Source organism: Danio rerio, chromosome 4 (genome assembly GCF_052040795.2).
Source record: "Danio rerio strain M-AB ecotype USA chromosome 4, GRCz13ab, whole genome shotgun sequence".
In the NCBI taxonomy this organism is placed as follows: Eukaryota; Metazoa; Chordata; class Actinopteri; order Cypriniformes; family Danionidae; genus Danio; species Danio rerio.
Window position 1 is genome coordinate 39,211,505 of NC_141024.2, and position 15,074 is coordinate 39,226,578.

The following is a 15,074-nucleotide window of genomic DNA, read 5'->3' on the forward strand; positions in this document are numbered from 1 at the left end:
TTGTCTTTATGTTTTAAGTACCAGGGGTCCGTTCTTCGTACGTGGATTACTCAGTTAGCTGGATTTGGATATTGACGATTTGACACGATCCAGGATCGTTTCGTTCTTCAAAGCTGATTCGAGAGTTGTTGTCATAGCAACAGTTCTGCTAGGTCAAACCTGATCGGGAGCAGGTTCAATTCATATAAACAGGATTAGAACCGGCTCTGTTCAAGCAAAGATAATACAGAAAGTATGTTCTGAATTCTGCTATTTTCTTACAGTAGTAGTTATATACACTTGGGAAAATGGTACATATTTTTTTAACTATATATACATAAAGTTATAGTTATTAATAAAATAAATAAAGTTATACATATTAATAAAACTTATGCAATCTGCACTCTCGAAATGAAAGTACAAAGACTGTCACCTGGTGGTGCAAAGACAAAACTTATTGATATGAACTTTTTAGATCGCTTAAGTACAAATTGTGTATAATAAACATAGGCTTTTTTTTCTAATAGACTTTTTTTTTAAAGCAATAATAAATTTATGCATTCATAAACATGTTTTGACAGCTAATATGCCAGTGATGATGCTTCACAAAAGTTGCAGACGCTTCTTTACACTGATTAAAAAAACGCTACTATAATAAAGAAAATCTTTTCTAAATGTAGAACTAAATACATTGATTTGCACTGAAATACATGATGAATACTCTTGACACATGAAAGTGTAAAGCCTACAGCTCACAACAAATGTGGAAGGTTATTGCGTGTCATATATAACAAACCGTTTACTGCTAATTTGATGTAATTTTGCTCACATGGATAATTGAATATTAATCAGATGATGTCATCACGCTGCTGTGCCGTCAGCCAATCGTTGCATTGCTGATCATGATTTCGAGGATCGATAGAGCTGTCCTTCACAACACACCCAGCGATCTCAGATCAGTTTATCCAGACATTCTAATCTGATTCGGGAACTTGTTTGAAGAACCAAATTAGCGAGAGATCAGTTATCGAGATGAAAAGATCCAGGATTTAATTCAGTTCAGCTTTATTTGTATAGCGCTTTTACAATGTAGATTGTGTCAAAGCAGCTTCACATAAATGGTCATAGTAACTGGAACAGTGTGGTTCAGTAACTGGAACAGTGTGGTTCAGGTTATAGTGTTTAAGTTCAGTTCAGTTCAGTTTAGCTCAGTTCAGTGTGATTTAATCATTACTGAGAGTTCAACACTGAAGAGCCAATTCATCGATGCGTAGTTCTACCAATCCTGAACCATGCGAGGCAGTGGCGACAGCGGAGAGGGAAAAAAAACTTCACCTGATGGGAGTGAAGAAAAAAAACCTTGAGAGAACCAGACTCAGTTGGGCACGACCATTTTAATTTCTCCGCTGGCCAAAAGTCTTGTGCAGAACTTCATTCGCCGTGGTTTAGGCTGGAAGATGGCCTCAGTGAAGAATCGTCTGTCCCTGGATCTGCCAAATCATCTTAGATCATTTAACCGAGGTACGAAGAACGGACCCCAGTAACTTGTATTGTACAAGTAGAATAACATTTAAAAAACAATAATCAAAACTAAATTTGACACTGCAGTGCTAATTTAAAAGGATAAAACCTGAAAAGCAGATTTAAGACCACACCTCTGACATTAAAAATTCACAAACCTGCATGAACTTTTACAAAAACATGAACCATTTAAAACTAAATTACCTATATGGTTACAAAGTACTACCCAGCTGTACTTAACAACTCTTAAAAACAAGAGCTGCATTAATGACAAATAACATTAATAAATGCACATTGTGAGAAAAAAATGCAGAAACCTTTTAACCAGTATTTTCACAAAATCAAATTACATAAAACTCGAGGAATTGCTAGGCCTAGATGTTAAAGCAAAAACAGAAGATTGGTCAAGTCAGCCTAGCAAACAGTAAACAAAAGTTGCAATAAATTGATACTATGCAAAAAAAGAAAAAAGAAAATGCGTAGTTTTGCTTAAAGCAATTTAGTACTAAAATAATTTTACAGTGAGGTCAAAGAAAATAAATCGCACAAACTATTTGGTTGGAAAGACAGAATAAGAGTAATGTACTGTATGCATGTATGTATGGTGACGCGATGGCGCAGTAGGCAGCACTGTGGCCTCACAGCAAGATGGTCGCTGGTTCGAGCCTCTCCTGGGTCAGTTGGTGTTTCTGTGTGGAGTTTGCATGTTCTCCCCGCATTCGTGTGGGTTTCCTCCGGGTGCTCCAGTTTCCCCCACAGTCCAAGGACATGCGATACAGGTGAATTGGGTAGGCTAAATTGTCTATAGTGTATGAGTGTGTATGGATGTTTTCCAGTGATGGGTTGCAGCTGGAAGGGTATCCGCTGTGTAAAACATATGCTGTATTAGTTGGCGGTTCATTCCGCTGAGGTGACCCCAGATTAATAAAGGGACTAAGCCAAAAAGAAAATGAATGAATGAATGAATGTATATATGCATTTATGTATAAAAACTGTTTCGTGTGGTAATGTAATGTTTTTTTTAAATACTCACCATGCAGGTCCTTTAAAAACCCAGTGATTTCCTCACGTAGATACACAGAGCATGAACAACAGTGACACACTTGATGTGCACATCATGGAACTCCTATAACGATAAAAAGAAAACTGTATATAATTGTACTGTAAATGTTAAACAATATAATCATATATACAAAACCAGACAAATACAAAAAAAGTGTTCAAAATATTTTAGTGGTGTAGTGTTCAAAGTTCATTTGAATCATCAAATTTTTCAAACTTTTAATCTTTTAATAAAGTTTTAGCCTATAAAATGCACAACAATATTTTTACCTGTTCATCATGGATTCTTAGAATTTCATTTAAAGTATCTGATATCTTCCCGGTTCTGGCTGCCTTCTATCGGAACAGTGTCATTAGGCTAGGAAGGTGTTGGTCAAGCTCAGAGTAGAATGTGTTGGGCAGGTTCTGGTTTTCCGTTGGAACTCTGCATACACCTAAATCTTAAAACAATGACAGACAGGGAACAGAGCCATATTCATTATGTGAACTTGGTTAATCTACTACCCCCTCAAAGAAACTAGCCCCTGAATGTGGTATATGTTATCAAGAAAGCAATAACAGAAAAAAGTGTTACACCATTACCTCAGATTCCATCTTAAGTGCAGGCCAGAGTTCTATAAAATAACAATCAAATTGAAGCCAACAACCTAAAAAAAAAAGCGAGATTAATGTTAGATAGTGTATATTTATCCAGCAATGAAATATGTAAAGCCTTTAGGAGTTTTTAAATCATTAAATTAAATTGAAAAGTTATTTATGTTGATGTAACACCAAACAAAAAGGTGACTACTATATAATAGACAGTTGTGGCTGTTAAATGTTAAGCCGTAATGTGATTGTTGTGGACTACATCACTGTTTTATCTCTAAACAGATGTCATCAGTCAAAACTAAAGTGCAACAGTTATATATTATTTTTCCATACTAGACTTAAAATACACTTAAGTGTTTAGACACATTTCTACAATGACACTTGCTCTCCCTCCAAGTCCCCAGTTTGTATCAATGGCACACCAACACATTGTGGAAAGTATGTTTTCCAAGTTATATCGTTTTTAACACAGCAGACAAAAGCTGTGTCTCATTTCAGAGGCTGCATCCGCCGAATGATGCATTCGAAGTGCGATGCGTGATCGTGGCGCGCCGAAGGCTGTTTCATTTTAAAAAAATTCAAACGCAGCCTCAAAAATGCGTCCTTCACTTCCCAGGTAATGAAGTATACAACCGGTGGATCCTTCGCGGCCTCGAACATCCCAAGATTCATTGCTCGCTGATAACGGCAGGACGTTTTAAAAAGGAAAAATCTGGATTAAATGTATGAATTAGGTTTATTTGACTTTGATAGCTAAACACGTTTAAAAATAGACTATGACATGACTTACTAAGGAGGCAGTCACCTTTGAAGTCTACATCCTTCGGAGGGCGCAGCCTCTGAAATAAGACACAGCTAAAGCCTGACGGATTCAGTGTTGCCAGATTGAGCGGTTTCCCAGCACAATTACTTAGACGGTTTTAAATACTGTGCGGGTAAAAATGACATAGGTGGGTAAAGAAACTTTGGCCGTCTTGGCAACGACGTTCCCCTCAGCCCCAGATAACACCTCCCGGTCCTCAACTCGGAACAGCATATGATAGCCTCCAGATTTCTGGGCGGTTGAATTTCGGCGGGTTTTGAGACTGGAATCAGTCAAGTTACATCTGGCAACACTAGATGCTTATTTTTAAATCGCGTGTCAGTTACAATCTAAGCGCCTAATGTCGAGCAAGCGGAAATATAGACTACGAATCGTTCAAAAATTATATAGAAGTTAGCTAATGTAATGTGTAAAATATGCTTCGATGGGTGTTTGTATCAGGCCCATTTCATCGGTTATTCCTCGCGAGTCGCGAGACATCCATTACTTTTGAATATGAATATACGTAACAGGTGAATGCTATTTAAAGTTTTGTCTAACTTTTTACAAAATAAGACCATGTTTATAATGCATGTAACACTTACCGTGACACCAGAGGTCCTGATAACTGCCGAAAGCTTGAAGCTGAAATCCTCCTCACTCACTGCAGTATTTTGTGGCGCCAAAAGTGAAGCATTGTGCGTTCCCACAATGTCGCAAAAGTCTCACGCTGAACTTGGAGCACGTGAACCTCGTGAGCCAATAAAATGTCACAGAAACATCAGCGGCATATTTTACTGCCTGTAATAATAATAGATATATTATATCTAATAGAATTTTCTATTTTGGGCTTACATTAAACCAGCTGTTCTGTTTATTTTAGCCTGTTTATATGTATATAATTTAATTAAAAAATGACAAAACAATTGCTTAATCACACACACACACAAATGGTACTTATTTCAAACGCAGATAGCGTGTTGAAACTATATTTTATATATATATATATCTTTGTGATTTTTATTTTGCAGCACATTGTCAACCTTTTGTTGTGTTTAATAGTGCTATATAAATACAAATGACATTGACATTAACAAGTAAAGTTAAATTATACTCCTAAGTGGAACTTACTTAATGAGCAAGTTCCAGTTAATCAAAAATAATAAGTTCAATTCACTCAAAACCTATAAAAAAGTTACACAAACTTAAACTTTTTAAGTTAGTAGAACTACTTTAGAAAATTGAGTTTTTACAACTCAATCAATTTAATTATTTTGAACATTTGGGTTTACAGTGTGTTGCATCTTGTTCCATCCCAATTTTATTTAAAATAGCATCAGTAAAAATCACTCTGCGTCTAATAAAATATTCTAAGTTTGCCAGTTTTGTTTGTATAAAAACACCTCTCATGTTTTCCCATATGTTGTTCTCATTTGTTATCTCGTATTTTTGCATCCAGTATACATTTGCCACAGGTTTCTTAAAAACTGCATCCCTAAAAACACAATAAAAACTTTTCACCGTACATTCCTTAAAATCATTCAATTTCTCCCCTATTCTCACATACACTTCCATTCCATCAACGTCATCTTCTTTATTTTCAATTTTTTTGAATCCATTCTTGAGGGATTGCAGTTTTAATTATTTCATACTTATTTTTTTATTTCTTGTCTGCTATATTCTTCCTTTGCTTCTTCCATGGCATCAATAATGCATTGTACTGGTAAAAAAACCTTTTTTAAACTCATATAAAATATCTCTTACTTTTACTATTCCTGCCACCCACCATTTCTTGAAAAAATCCCTCCCTTGATTTAAAATGCAGTTGTTTAAGAAAAGAGGCTGATTTAAAATGTTCTCTCTTCCTAGAGGTTTAAAATGCACATTGTTTAAAAATTTGCCCCAAGCTCTTAACAATTCTTTTTAAAAGTCCGGCACCCTCTCCGCCATCCAGTTTTTTGTTTTCATCCATAAAATACTGTCCCCCAAATTAAAATTACCACATTTATTTAAAAAATATCCCACAGTTCCTTTCCACGTTGTGTCAGTTTCTTTGTCAAATTACTTTTTTATTATTTTGACCCTCAAACTATTTTTTCTTTGCTCTACGTCCATCAACCCCAGTCCTCCCTTATCCACTTCCCCTATTAAAGTGGCATGTGCTATTTTTGCTGGTTTCCCCTCCCATAAAAAATCTAAAAAACATTTTTTCTGCCTTTTTTCTGCCCACATCGGCATTGCAGACACATATAAAATATACCACAATTTTGACACCATTAAAACATTTAACACTAAAACCTTCCCTTTTAATGTTAATGTCCTGTTTTTCCAGAATATTAGTCTTTTCTCAATCCCTCCAAGCACTTCCTCCCACATTGTATCATCTGCTTTCTTTTCATCCTTCCCCATTAAAACTCCTAAAATCTTGATTTCTTTAGTTTCTTTAAAAGTGAACAGCTCTGCTAAATTCCCTACCTCTCCTAATCTCATGTATTCCGTTTTACTTTCATTTATTTTTGCTCCTGATCCTCGACAGTATTTCTGCACTATTTGCATCGCTTTCTTTACACTTTCGATATCTTTCATTAAAAGAGTTGTATCATCTGCGTATTGGAATATTTTTGTTTCTTGTCCATCAAGTCCTATTCCCTTTATCTCCTCATCTTGTTTTATCATTAATCCCAAGGGTTCTGCCACTAATGAATATAAAAGAGCTAATAGCGGACACCCTTGTCTGATCGATCATGTAATGTTTACATTTTTTTGTTAAAAAACCATTACATTTAATTCTTGTTGTTGCCCCTTTGTATAAAATACCAATCCATTTTTTAAAATTCTCCTCAAATCCAAAACTCTGTAAAATATCAAATAAAAAACTGTGCTCAACTCTATCGAATGCCTTTTCAAAATCCAAGCTAATTAAAATGCCTCTTTTTTTCTTTTCATTTATGTATCTTATTGTGTCTTTAATGCTAATTGTTGTGTCCGCTATGTCTCTTCCCTTTACTCAGTATACCTGGTTTGTTTTTATTATACTAGGCGTTATTTCTTTTAGTCTGTTGGCTAAAACTTTAGATAAAATTTTTAAATCTGTATTTAGCATTGTTATTGGTCTGTAAATCTTTAAATAATTTTCCCTCCTTTCCTTTTATATATCAATTTCATTAATCCCATTCCCATTCTTAAATTTAATTCTCCTTCCTTAAAAATCTCCTCATATACCTCTTTTAAAATTCCAGTTAAAATATCTTTAAAAACTATATAAAACTCATTCCCCAACCCATCTATTCCTGGACTTTTATTTTTATTTAACTCGTTAATTGCTCTTTTTATTTCTTCCTTGTTTATTTGTTCATCGCATTCCTTTTTTTCTATCTCTCCTGCTGTTGTTTTTATTTGTTTTAGTAATTCTGCTTTGTCCTCCTCTATCACACCTTCTGCACTAAATAACTTGTCATAGTAATTTTTAATTTCATCCAATATTCCATCATTTGTTTCTACAACTACCCCATCATCTCTTTTTACTTCATTAAATGTTTTGGCTTTACTTCGACGAGAATTCTACCACTAAACCACCAATGCTGATATGCTTATACTGCTGTCCTAGTGGGGTGTGATTTCTGCAAGGCTGTTACCCAGAGCTGGATGAGTAGCAACACAAAATAGGATTTGCATTGGCTGGGAATCTGACCCAGGTCTCCCACGTGGCAGGTGAGGATTCTACCAGTGAACCACCAATGCTGATATGCTCATACTGCTGTCCTAGTTGGGTGTGAATGCTGCAAGGCTGTTACCCAGAGCTGGAAAAGTAGCAACACAAAATAGGAATTGCATTGGCCAGGAATCGGACCCGGGTCTCCCGCATGGGAGGCAAGAATTGTACCACTGAACCACCAATGCTGATATGCTCTCACTACTGTCCTAGTGGGGTGTGATTGCTGCAAGGCTGTTACCCAGAGCTGGAAGAGAAGCAACACAAAACAGGAATTGCATTGGCCGGGAATTGGACCCAGGTCTCCAGCGTGGCAGGCAAGAATTCCACCACTGAACCACCAATGCTGACCCATGTTGTTTTTTGCCTTTGTGTTATGTGAGTGCTAAAAGGCCGTCAACCAGAGTTGTTACAGGAGCCACACAAAACAGCAATTGCATTAGCCAGGAATGGAACCCAGGTCTCCCTCATAGCAGGAAAAAATTCTACCAGTGAACCACCAGTGCTGATATGCAAATACTGCAGCTCAAGTGGGGTGTGATTGCTGCAAGGCAGTTACCCAGAGCTGGAAGAGTAGCAACACAAAACAGGAATTGCATTGGCTGGGAATCATACCCGGGTCTCCTGCATAGGAGGCAGGAATTCTACCACTGAACCACCAACGCTGATATGCTGTTACTACTGTCCTAGTGGGGTGTGATTGCTGCAAGGCAGTTACCCAGAGCTGGAAGAGTAGCAACACAAAACAGGAATTGCATTAGCTGGGATTCGTACCCTGGTCCCCTGCATGGGAGATGAGAATTCTACCACTGAACCACCAATGCTGATATGCTCAAATATCTGTCCTAGTGGGGTGTGATTGCTGCAAGGCTGTTACCCGGAGCTGGAAGAGAAGCAACACAAAACAGGAACTGCGTTGGCCAAGAATCGGACCCGGGTGCCCTGCGTGGGATGCGAGAATTCTACCACTAAACCACCATTGCTGATATGTTCATCCTGCTGGCCTAGTGGGGTGTGATTGCTGCAAGGCTGTTACCCAGAGCTGGAAGTGTAGCAACACAAAACAGGAATTGCATTGGCCAGGAATCGGACCCGGGTCTCCAGCGTGGCAGGTAAGAATCCTACCAGTGAACCATTTAAGCTAATATGCTTATCGTGCTGCCCTAGTGGGGTGTGACTGCTGCAAGGCCATTACCCAGAGCTGGAAGAGTAGCAACACAAAACAGGAATTGCATTGGCCGGGAATTAGACCCGGGTCTCCAGCGTGGCAGGCAAGAATTCCACCACTGAACCACCAACGCTGACCCATGTTGTTTTTTGCCTTTGTGTTATGTGAGTGCTAAAAGGCCGTCAACCAGAGTTGTTACAGGAGCCACACAAAAGAGCGATTGCATTGGCCGGGAATCAGACCCGGGTCTCCCTCGTGGGAGGCGAGAATTCTACCACTGAACCACCAATGCTGATATGCTCATACATCTGTCCTAGTGGGGTGTGATTGCTGCAAGGCTGTTACCCAGAGCTGGAAGAGTAGCAACACAAAACACAATTTGCATTGGCCGGGAATCGCACTCAGGTCTCCCACGTGGGAGGCGAGAGTTCTACCACCGAACCACCAATGCTGATATGCTCATAGTGCTGTCCTAGTGGGTTGTGATTGCTGCAAGGCTGTTACCCAGAGCTGGAAGAGTAGCAACACAAAAGAGAAATTGCATTGGCTGGGAATCGGACCCATGTCTCCCACGTGGCAGGCGAGAATACTACCACTGAACGACCAATGCTGATATGCTCATTCATCTGTCCTAGTGGGGTGTGATTGCTGCAAGGCTGTTACCCAGAGCTGGATGAGTAGCAACACAAAACAGGATTTGCATTGGCCGGGAATCGGACCCGGGTCTCCCGCGTGGCAGGCGAGAATTCTACCACTGAACCACCAATACTGATATGCTCAAAAACATGTCCTAGTGGGGTGTGATTGCTGCAAGGCTGTTACCCAGAGCTGGATGAGTAGCAACACAACACAGGATTTGCATTGGCCAGGAATCGGACCCGGGTCTCCCGCGTGGCAGGCGAGAATTCTACCACTGAACCACCAATGCTGATATGCTTGATTGTCTGTCCTAGTGGGGTATGATTGCTGCAAGGTTGTTACCCAGAGCTGGAAGATTAGCAACACAAAACAGGATTTGCATTGGCTGGGAGTCGCACCTGGATCTCCCGCATGTCAGGTGAGAGTTCTACCACTGAACCACCTATGCTGATATGCTCATAGCGCTGTCCTAGTGGGGTGTGATTGCTGCAAGGCTGTTACCCAGAGCTGGAAGAGTAGCAACACAAAACAGGAATTGCATTGGCCGGGAAACAGACCCAGGTCTCCCACGTGGGAGGTGAGAATTCTACCACTGAACCACCAGTGCTGATAAGTGCTTACGGCTGTCCTAGTGATGTGTGATTGCTGCAAGGCTGTTACCCAGAGCTGGAAGATTAGCAACACAAAAAAGGAATTGCATTGGCCGGGAATTGGACCCGGCTCTCCTGCGTGGGAGGTGAGAATTCTACCACTAAACCAACATTGCTGATATGGTCATATTGCTATCCTAGTGGGGTGTGATTGCTGCAAGGCTGTTACCCAGAGCTGGAAGATTAGCAACACAAAACATGATTTGCATTGGCCAGGAACCATGCTCGGGTCTCCCGCGTGGCAGGCGACAATTCTACCAGTGAACCACCTGTGCTGATATGCTCATACTGCTCTCCTAGTTGGGTGTGATTGCTGCAAGTCTGTTACCCAGAGCTGGATGAGTAGCAACACAAAACAGGAATTGCATTGGCCTAGAATAGGACCTGGGTCTCCCACGTGGGACGCGAGAAGTCTACCAATGAACCACCAATGCTGATATGTTCTTAAGGCTGTCCTAGTGATGTGTGATTGCTGCAAGGCTGTTACCCAGAGCTGGAAGAGTAGCAACACAAAACTGGAACTGCGTTGGCTGGGAATCGGACCCGGGTGCCCTGCATGGGATGCGAGAATTCTACCACTAAACCACCATTGCTGATATGTTCATACTGCTGGCCTAGTGGGGTGTGATTGCTGCAAGGCTGTTACCCAGAGCTGGAAGTGTAGCAACACAAAACAGGAATTGCATTGGCCAGGAATCGGACCTGGGTCTCCAGCGTGGCAGGCAAGAATCCTACCAGTGAATCATTTAAGCTGATATGCTTATCGTGCTGCCCTAGTGGGGTGTGACTGCTGCAAGGCCGTTACCCAGAGCTGGAAGAGTACACATAAAAGTCTTTCAGTAAACAATCTTTAAAATTACAAAGCTTTCCTTTTAAATAGACATGTATGACTTTTTCATTCCCACATTCTTCCATATTTTCTATTCTTGTAATCCATTCTTTTGGTATGGCACCTTTGAGCGTTTCAAGTTTATTTTCTATTTCCTTTACACTGTATTCCTCTTTAGCTTCTTCCATTAAGTCTACTATATATTGCTTAGTTAAAAATCCCTTTTTGAATTCATAAAGAACATCCCTTATTCTTAAAATCCCCACATCCATCCATTTTTTAAAAAATAGTTCCTTCCCTTTTTTTAAAATACTTTTATTTAAAAACAAAGGTTGATTTAACAAGTTTTCTCTTTCCTTTACTTGGTAAAATACTCCGTCTAAAAATTTCCCCCATGCACTTAAAATTTCTTGATAAAACCCTAGTGGGGTGTGATTGCTGCAAGGCTGTTACCCAGAGCTGGAAGATTAGAAACACAAAACCGAAATTACATTGGCCGGGAATCAGACCCGGGTCTCCCACGTGGGAGGCAAGAATTCTACCACTGAACCACCAATGCTGATATGCTTATACTGCTCTCCTAGTAGGGTGTGATTGCTGCAAGGCTGTTACCCAGAGCTGGAAGAGTAGCAACACAAAACAGGATTTGCATTTGCCGGGAATCAGACCCAGGTCTCCCGCATGGTAGGCGAGATTTCTACCACTGACTCACCAATGCTGTTATGCTCATACATCTGTCCTAGTGGGGTGTGATTGCTGCAAGGCTGTTACCCAGAGCTGGAAGAGAAGCAACACAAAACAGGAACTGCGTTGGTCGGGAATCGGACCCGGGTCTCCTGCATGGCAGTTGAGAATTTTTCCAACTGATCCACCAATGCTGATATGCTCATATTGCTGTTCTAGTGGGTTGTGATTACTGCAAGGCTGTAACCCAGAGCTGGAAGAGTAGCAACACAATACAGGATTTGCATTGGCCGGGAATCGGACCCAGGTCTCCCGCGTGGCACACGAGAATTCTACCACTACCCACCAATGCTGATATGTTCACAGAGCTCCCCTAGTGGGGTGTGATTGCTGCAAGGCTGGTACCCAGAGCTGGAAGAGTAGCACCACAAAAGAAAAATTGCATTGGCTGGGTATCGGACCCATGTCTCCCGCGTGGCAGGCGAGAATACTACCACTGAAGCACCAATGCTCATATGCTCAAACATGTGTCAAAGTAGGGTGTGATTGCTGCAAGGCTGTTACCCAGAGCTGGAAGAGAAGCAACACAAAACAGGAACTGCGTTGGCCGGGAATCGGACCCGGATCTCCCGCGTGGCAGGTGAGAAATCTACCACTGAACCACCAATGCTGATATGCTCAATCTTCTGTCCTAGTGGGGTGTGATTGCTGCAAGGCTGTTACCCAGAGCTGGAAGATTAGCAACACAAAACAGGATTTGCATTGGCCAGGAATCGTACTCGGGTCTCCCGCATGGCAGGCGACAACTCTACCAGTGAACCACCAATGCTGATATGCCCATACTGCTCTCCTAGTTGGGTGTGATTGCTGCAAGGCTGTTACCCAGAGCTGGAAGAGTAGCAACACAAAACATGAATTTTATTGGTCGGAAAACGGACACGGATCTCCCGCATCACAAATGGGAATTTTACCACTGAACCACCAACGCTGATATGCTCATACTGCTGTCCTAGTGGGTTGTGATTGCTGCAAGGCTGTTACCCAGAGCTGGAAGAGTAGCAACACAAAACACAATTTGCATTGGCAGGGGATCGCACCTGAATCTCCCACGTGGCAGGCGAGAATTCTACCACTGAACCACCAATGCTAATATGCTCATAGAGTTGTCCTAGTGGGGTGTGATTGCTGCAAGGCTGTTACCCAGAGCTGGAAGAGCAGCAACACAAAACAGGAATTGCATTGGCCGGGAATCGGATCAGGTCTCCTACGTGGGAGGCGAAAATTCTACCACTGAACCACCAATGCTGATATGTTCTTACGGCTGTCCTAGTGGGGTGTGATTGCTGCAAGGCTGTTACCCAGAGCTGGAAGAGTAGCAACACAAAATAGGATTTGCATTTGCCGGGAATCGGATCAGGTCTCCTACGTGGGAGGCGAAAATTCTACCACTGAACCACCAATGCTGATATGTTCTTACGGCTGTCCTAGTGGGGTGTGATTGCTGCAAGGCTGTTACCCAGAGCTGGAAGAGTAGCAACACAAAATAGGATTTGCATTTGCCAGGAATCGGACCCGGGTCTCCCGTGTGGTAGGTGAGATTTCTACCACTGAACCACCAATGCTGATATGCTCATACTTCTGTCCTAGTGGGTTGTGATTGCTGCAAGGCTGTTACCCAGAGCTGGAAGAGTAGCAACACAAAAGAAAAATTGCATTAACTGGGAATCGGACCCATATCTCCCACGTGGCAGGCGAGAATACTACCACTGAACCACCTATGCTAATATGCTCAAACATCTGTCCTAGAGGGGTGTGATTGCTGCAAGGCTGTTACCCAGAGCTGGAAGATTAGCAACACAAAACAAGAACTGCGTTGGTCGGGAATCGGACCCGGGTCTCCTGCACGGCAGGCGAGAATTCTACCACTGATCCACCAATGCTGATATGCTCATATTGCTGTCCTAGTGGGTTGTGATTGCTGCAAGGCTGTAACCCAGAGCTGGAAGAGTAGCAACACAAAACAGGATTTGCATTGGCCGGGAATCGGACCCGGGTCTCCCGCGCGGCAGGCGAGAATTCTACCACTGAACCACCAATGCTGATATGTTCACACTGCTCTCCTAGTGGGGTGTGATTGCTGCAAGGCTGGTACCCAGACCTGGAAGAGTAGCAACAAAAAACAGGATTTGCATTGGCCAGGAATCCAACCCATGTCTCCCACGTGGCAGGTGAGAATTCTACCAGTGAACCACCAATGCTGATATGCTTATTTTGCTGCCCTAGTGGGGTGTGATTGCTGCAAGGCTGTTACCCAGAGCTGGAAGAGTAGCAACACAAAACAGGAATCGCATTGGCTGGGAATTGGACCCAGGTCTCCAGCGTGGCAGGCAAGAATTCCACCACTGAACCACCAATGCTGACCCATGTTGTTTTTTGCCTTTGTGTTATGTGAGTGCTAAAAGGTCGTCAACCAGAGTTGTTACAGGAGCCACACAAAACAGCAATTGCATTAGCCAGGAATGGAACCCAGGTCTCCCTCATAGCAGGAAAAAATTCTACCAGTGAACCACCAGTGCTGATATGCAAATACTGCAGCTCAAGTGGGGTGTGATTGCTGCAAGGCAGTTACCCAGAGCTGGAAGAGTAGCAACACAAAACAGGAATTGCATTGGCTGGGAATCATACCCGGGTCTCCTGCATAGGAGGCAGGAATTCTACCATTGAACCACCAATGCTGATATGCTGTTACTACTGTCCTAGTGGGGTGTGATTGCTGCAAGGCTATTACCCAGAGCTGGATGAGTAGCAACACAGAAGAGAAATTGCATTGGCCGGGAATCGGACCCGGGTCTCCCGCGTGGGAGGCAAGAATTCTACCACTGAACCACCAATGCTGATATGCTCGTACATCTGTCCTTGTGGGGTGTGATTGCTGCAAGGCTGTTACCCAGAGCTGGAAGATTAGAAACACAAAAAAGAAATTGCATTGGCCGGGAATCGGACCCGGGTCTTCCGCGTGGGAGGCGAGAATTCTACCACTGAACCACCAATGCTGATATGCTCATACTGCTCTCCTAGTAGGGTGTGATTGCTGCAAGGCTGTTACCCAGAGCTGGAAGAGTAGCAACACAAAATAGGATTTGCATTTGCCAGGAATCGGACCCGGGTCTCCCGCGTGGCACACGAGAATTCTACCACTGAACCACCAATGCTGATATGTTCACAGTGCTCCCCTAGTGGGGTGTGATTGCTGCAAGGCTGGTACCCAGAGCTGGAAGAGTAGCACCACAAAAGAAAAATTGCATTGGCTGGGAATCAGACCCATGTCTCCCGCGTGGCAGGCGAGAATACTACCACTGAAGCACCAATGCTCATATGCTCAAACATTTGTCCTAGTAGGGTGTGATTGCTGCAAGGCTGTTACCCAGAGCTGGAAG

General features: G+C 42.2%; 1 long non-coding RNA gene, 6 other non-coding genes and 1 pseudogene across 8 annotated transcripts in view; 2 read left to right on the forward strand and 6 right to left on the reverse strand.

The window, feature by feature from the left end:
• Nucleotides 1–15,074, forward strand: part of LOC148680332 (uncharacterized) — a 406,127-nt gene that overhangs the window by 297,733 nt on the left and 93,320 nt on the right. The window lies entirely within an intron of this gene.
• Nucleotides 1–15,074, forward strand: part of LOC148680383 (uncharacterized) — a 106,886-nt pseudogene that overhangs the window by 7,815 nt on the left and 83,997 nt on the right. The window lies entirely within an intron of this gene.
• On the reverse strand, nt 8,262–8,332 carry trnar-ccu (transfer RNA arginine (anticodon CCU)). The gene has a single exon. It is a non-coding gene; the product is annotated as a tRNA-Arg (tRNA).
• trnag-ccc (transfer RNA glycine (anticodon CCC)) lies at nt 9,057–9,127 on the reverse strand. The gene has a single exon. It is a non-coding gene; the product is annotated as a tRNA-Gly (tRNA).
• On the reverse strand, nt 13,666–13,736 carry trnag-gcc (transfer RNA glycine (anticodon GCC)). The gene has a single exon. It is a non-coding gene; the product is annotated as a tRNA-Gly (tRNA).
• trnar-ccu (transfer RNA arginine (anticodon CCU)) lies at nt 14,302–14,372 on the reverse strand. The gene has a single exon. It is a non-coding gene; the product is annotated as a tRNA-Arg (tRNA).
• On the reverse strand, nt 14,461–14,531 carry trnag-ccc (transfer RNA glycine (anticodon CCC)). Its single transcript has one exon. It is a non-coding gene; the product is annotated as a tRNA-Gly (tRNA).
• On the reverse strand, nt 14,620–14,690 carry trnag-ccc (transfer RNA glycine (anticodon CCC)). The gene has a single exon. It is a non-coding gene; the product is annotated as a tRNA-Gly (tRNA).